We start from the raw sequence: 5,897 nt of genomic DNA, 5'->3' as shown, positions 1-5,897 counted from the left end.
ATGCAAAAAGAAATATTTTAAATAAGTTTAAGAAGCCTGCTTTGGGCTCTAGTTGTCTCTTTATACTCCATCAGGCCCCCATGCAAAGTTCCCCCATGGACTCATTTCCTTCTCAAATGAGTGAAAAATTCTTTTTATTCCCTTCAGTTCCTCTTGAAAAGAAAGGCTTTATTTAAAATAATTGATTTATTTTTGAGGCTGCAAAATGCTGATGTTTAGACACGCATTCGACACAAGTGATGTATTATTCCTAACTTATATTTCAGTTGTTTATAAGCTGATAAGTTTTGAATCATTCCAACTGTCATTTCACCTTTACTCTGTTGCCTCATATTCTAATGTGAAATCTTCCAAGATGGGAGGCCTGAAGCTGCAAGGAACATTTATCATAAAAAATTAAAAACCATAGCATACAACCTATTGATTCAGTTGATTTTCAAAAATTGTGCTCTTCATGAAACTGCCTCAGGGTGTAAGCTCAGAATTAAAATAACAGTTATAAAATCCCCAAGCTGAGTAAAACCAAGCAGTCTAGTTGAAAATATTTATACAAATCCATTTTCCCCAGAAAAGCATAGAAAGTGAAAAAACATAGAAGTAAAAAAAAAAAATTCTATTTTAAAGAATTAATTTTTTAGAATGAAGTTCAATTAGTTAACTCTTTTAAAGCATATATCTCCCACAAAACAGAAAGGGAGGAAACTGATGAAAGACAAAAATGGATGGAAACCTTGCCACAGATCCTGATGGTTTCTATAGCGGCTGCAATCTTCCGACAAGGAATTTGAATTTTATCACTTCAGGGTTGCAAGGAATGACAGTGATCTTAAAGGAATTGCACGCTGTTTCCATTTTAAAACTTGGCTAGCTAATTAGGCAAAATTATAGTTGTATTAAATGTGCATCTGTTACTATGCTCTGTCTTTAATGTTGGGTGCAAATATTTCAGGATCCAGTGATTGGTAACTACTTGGATTGGATTCTAAATTTGTAAATGAGAAGCTTTGATTGTGTCAAAAACATATGAATTGTTATTATTATTATTATTTTTTGCGTTACGCGGGCCTCTCACTGCTGTGGCCCCTCCCACTGCGGAGCACAGGCTCCGGACGCGCAGGCTCAGCGGCTGTGGCTCACGGGCCCAGCCGCTCCGCGGCATGTGGGATCTTCCTGGACCAGGGCACAAACCCGTGTCCCCCGCATCGGCAGGCGGATTCTCAACCACTGCGCCACCAGGGAAGCCCCATGAATTATTTTTAATTGGAAAGCTTAAAATGATGTTTATTTTAAAAATTAAAATAGATATATTCTGTTTTTGTTAGAATAATTTTTCTAACCATATGTAACTACAAATATTGACATTTTGTGGAAAATTAAGTCATGAAAATAAATAGAAGTAGTGCTAGGTATGATGAGGTTAACAAATAGTTCCATTTAAGATTTAAGAAAATGTTTATAAAAGTACTGCACAAATTTATTATTTTCTCCTTTTCCTATTAAGATCTAGTTTAATAATATTACTATAAATATAATATATATCTTTTTAGCCTTGAAGTTGTTTAAAGTTTTACTTGTGGTCTCATATTTGTAAATGATCAGCTTTTGTAAATATTTGAAAATAATTTTTTTCTAAATTTTTAGAAGTTATATTTCAAAGCATGACTATTAGTATAAAATTACTAAGTTCATTATTTACAGAATTCTACATTTTGTCAATGATCAGTCATGGTATGAGTTATAAGTATTTCCAGAGATTGGGTTTCAGCATCAATTCCTAACTCACATCCTTAGAATAAAAAACCCAGAAATATTAAAAATCAATAATTTTTTGACCCATCATTGAACAAAGATCACAGGGCAAGCTGAAACCCCCAAATTTAGAGAAACAGTCACATCCAGAAAGACTTAGCTCCAGAGATTTACTTACCTGGAGAACAAAATATGAGAATCCTTAAACTAGTAGGAACACTTAAATGGTAATCTTAAGGAACTGCTGGAGGCAGAGTGCAGGCTAGCTTGAAAGTGAGAAACTCTTGGGGACTGCAATCATAAGGGGGCCCCACACTTATTCATACCTTTACTCCAGGAACCCACCAAATTCTCCTGGTGAGGACATGAGAGAGATTCCTTGATGGTGCTAGCTGTGAAATTGGGAAAATAGCCATCTTGAAACCCATCCAGAATCTTAACAAATGCCTAATATCTAGGGAAAAAGGATTCATAAGGAGACAATTCTGAAAACTTTTCCCAGTTGAAGGAAGGGAATATAGAGGCATGGAATATACAAGATGAATCATTGAGTGGTTTGTCATGCCAAAATGTAAGACAGTACTCAAAAACAAAAAAAACAGAAACAAAAAACAGTGGGGATATGTCAAAGGTCACAGGAACCAACTGAAAAAATTCTCAATGGTTCTAAACTGGAACAATTTGAGCAATAAAATAAATATGGTAGCTTTGGATTCTAGCCCAAAGTATAAAATAAATATACGTGTGCTGGACTGATATAAATAAATGATTAAATGAAAAGATACATGAGAAAGAGAGATAAATCTCCAATGCAGAAGAATTACAAATAAATTATGTAGCTACTGTCCTCCCAAGGAGGTGGAGGATAAAGTCTCACCCCTCATGTGTGACCCTGATCAACATGGGTTTGAACTGCACAATTCCAATTATACATGGATTTTTTTCAATATTAAATATAATGTTTCTACATGATCCAAAGCTGGTTGAATTCTTGGATGCAGAACCATAGATAAGGAGGAACTGCTGATATGGAGGAACCACAAATACAGAGAGCCAACTGTAAGTTATAGGCAGATTTTCGACTATGCTAAGGACCAGCAGCTCTTATCCCCACATTATTCAAGAGTTAACTGTAGTAACTTCCTACTAATGAGTATATCATGGAAAGAAAGAAGAAAACTTTCAAGTGGAAAAAAACCCCAACAAACACTACCTCTGCCAGGAGAAAAAGATTAATATCAGGGATAAAGTCATGTTAATAGCATGTACCCTTGATATGATGTGATGAGAATGGCAATTTACATCTTTGGTCTTCCTTACCAAATCCATAAACACTGTGGAACCATGAGAAAAACATAAAACAAGCCCAAACTGAAGGACATTTTATGATATACTTGATGACTACTTCTCAACACTATCAAAGTAATCAAATAAAAAAGGAAAGTCTAAGAAACCCATAATCTAGAGAAGCCTGAGGAAACTAAATATAATGTGATATCCTGGATGCAGTCATGGAACAGAGAAAGGACATGAGGCAAAAACTAAGGAAATTTGAATAAAATATCAACCTTAGTTAATAATAATGCTTCATTAGTTGTGAGAAGTGTAATGGTAATTTCAACAATAGAGAACCTGAGTGTGAGGTATACAAGGAGTCTAATATTTCTGCAACTCCTAAACTTTCCTAAAATAAAAAAATATATTTAAAAGTTGTTTCTATCTGATTTTCTTTTCTGTAGTTTTTTTAAAACACTGTTCTATTTGCTGTATTAATATTTTCATTGTAGATTCTAACCTGTATCAACTTAAATTTCCTAATTTGTTTTTACTGGTATTATGACTTTGAATTCAAATTTTTCTTTATCTTTAATCTTTCTTCATTTGACTTAGTCTTAGAGAATTCGTTTAAGTTTAGTGTTCACTAAATATCTCACAATAATGGTATTTTTTTAACATCTTAATGTAATAGACATTGTACAAAACAGAAACTCTATCCTTTGGTAGAATGATTAGTGGCAATTTACCGACCAAGAACAATAATGCTTAAAATTGTTTTAGAAGCTCTTTTACATTGAGACAAACATAAGAATATAGAAGTACATAAAAGAAATATATGAAGGCATTATGTACCCTTAAGAACGAAGGCTTGGGGCTTCCCTGGTGGCGCAGTGGTTGAGAGTCCGCCTGCCAATGCAGGGGACTCGGGTTCATGCCCTGGTCCGGGAGGATCCCACATGCCGCGGAGCGGCTGGGCCCGTGAGCCATGGCCACTGAGCCTGCGAGTCCGGAGCCTGTGCTCCACAACGGGAGAGGCCACAACAGTGAGAGGCCTGCATACCACAAAAAAAAAAAAAAAAGAAAGAAGGCTTTTCTATTCTTTGTTATTTTTCTGATGTTGCTCATTAGACTTAGATTTGGGAATCCCAGTCTGTTCTTAACCTGAGAGCATAGTTCCTAAAATCCTTAATTTTCTAATGATATTTTTTATCGTAAAGTTTTTGTGGTTAGAAAGTATCTTCATTTCATGGAATTACCATGGTCTAAATAGTTTTACAATATTGTAACAAAAGGACTAGTAGCTATTTCTTCATTTTTCAGGGGAAAAAAATGTAGAAACTAGACGAGTATCAAAATCACCAAATTCACAATCATGCTAAGCACAACAAAATTCCATTGCTCTAGACATAAATGTCACATGCTATGGTTATAAATATTTGGTTAAACCAAATCAAAATTATTCATGAAAAACATATTAGGATGATCTTGGAGAACCAAAGCAAATTAAAAAAAAAAAACTCAAAAAACATTTTTTCATTTAAAGTATTTAGAACACATAAAACAAGGCAATATTTATTCTTTTTTCCCATCTTCTGGTACGGGATCCGTTGGTGGCTCCTCCATGGTTGCACTGTTGCTCTCCAAGCCCGTGTTACTATCACTGGTCCCTTCCTCTGCCAGACTGTCCACCCCCTCCTGCCCGCTCTCCTTGTCCTCAGGAGTAGACATGCCTTCTTCATCATTCTGTTGGCTTTCCATCGTTTCTTCAAGGAATGTCTCCTCTGTGTCTTTCAGGACGCTCTCGTCTTCTTTCTTTTCTTCGGTCTTATTAGCTGCTGGCTCCTCCTCAGGAACACTACTGCTCTGGCTGCACTCAGCTTGTGCTGCTGCCTCTTTCTCCCTTTCTTCCTGCTTTTTGTGAGCCTGTTCCTCAGCCTGTGCAATTTCAGCTGCAGATTTTTCCATATCCACTTCTGCTTTCAACCATACAAGCTTTTAAGTTCATTGTTAAATGAATCTGTGCTTTCCAGGAATTTCCTCTTCTTTTCTTGGTGTCACTCCTCTATTTGAAGAAGTTCAGCTTCTAGTTTTCACTGATGAACCATTAAGGACTGGACCTGTCGTTTGAGGACCTGCATTCTAGCTGTTATGGCAGCTGACCGAACGTCTGGCACCACACTCTCACTTAGGATTTCACGGATGAGGCGGTGGTTTCTCTGGAAACGGTCTATGGCTGTTTGCTTCATTGAAAAGCCATCATCATAATCATCAGATCTTCAGCAGGCTGAATGCTCATGTAAGGTTTTCCTTTCTCCATGCGAGACTGTCTCTGTCAACTTTCTTCCTCTAAAGCAGCTTCTGCACGACTTTTTGCACTTAATCCAGTATATCCTGTGGGCTTGCATAGCATCTTGTCTTGAACTGGATATCTACTTGCTTCATGTGTGTTCCTTAACTACTTAACCAATAAGACAGAGTGGGTTTGATATCTACATTTTTTAATTCCCACACATCACATTATAAACTATTATATATTCAGTATAGGTTTGCAAAATAGTTGTAAAGCTGAATTCAAGGGTAATATAATATTATATAAATAACATAATATCACATTTATTTCTAAAATGCTGTTACTTGCTTGTATCAGAGCTACTAATAAAAATTTTGAAGTGACTTCAGTGAATTTCTGAGAGTTTTTTTCCTACATAAACTCTTTGATAAATTTATTAATGAACCATGAAATGTCCAAAAAGCAGATCTTCCAAAAGACAAGTAGCAAGCAAAGCCTGGATAATCTACAAACTAGGTAAATAGTTATAAATAAATATATGTAAAGCCTTCATACTTGACTGTAATAATCATAGATGCCT

At 35.7% G+C, this 5,897-nt stretch overlaps 1 pseudogene across 1 annotated transcript; it reads right to left on the bottom strand.

The window, feature by feature from the left end:
- Positions 1 to 4,599: 4,599 nt before the first annotated feature.
- LOC307054839 (SWI/SNF-related matrix-associated actin-dependent regulator of chromatin subfamily E member 1-like) lies at positions 4,600 to 5,437 on the bottom strand (annotated as a pseudogene). Its single transcript has one exon. The product of its transcript is annotated as an SWI/SNF-related matrix-associated actin-dependent regulator of chromatin subfamily E member 1-like (transcript).
- Positions 5,438 to 5,897: the final 460 nt, after the last annotated feature.

This window comes from Hyperoodon ampullatus (assembly GCF_949752795.1).
Source record: "Hyperoodon ampullatus genome assembly, chromosome: 6".
NCBI lineage: Eukaryota > Metazoa > Chordata > Mammalia > Artiodactyla > Ziphiidae > Hyperoodon > Hyperoodon ampullatus.
Note: the sequence above shows the minus strand (reverse complement) of the source record. Positions and strands in the feature narration are given on the sequence as shown.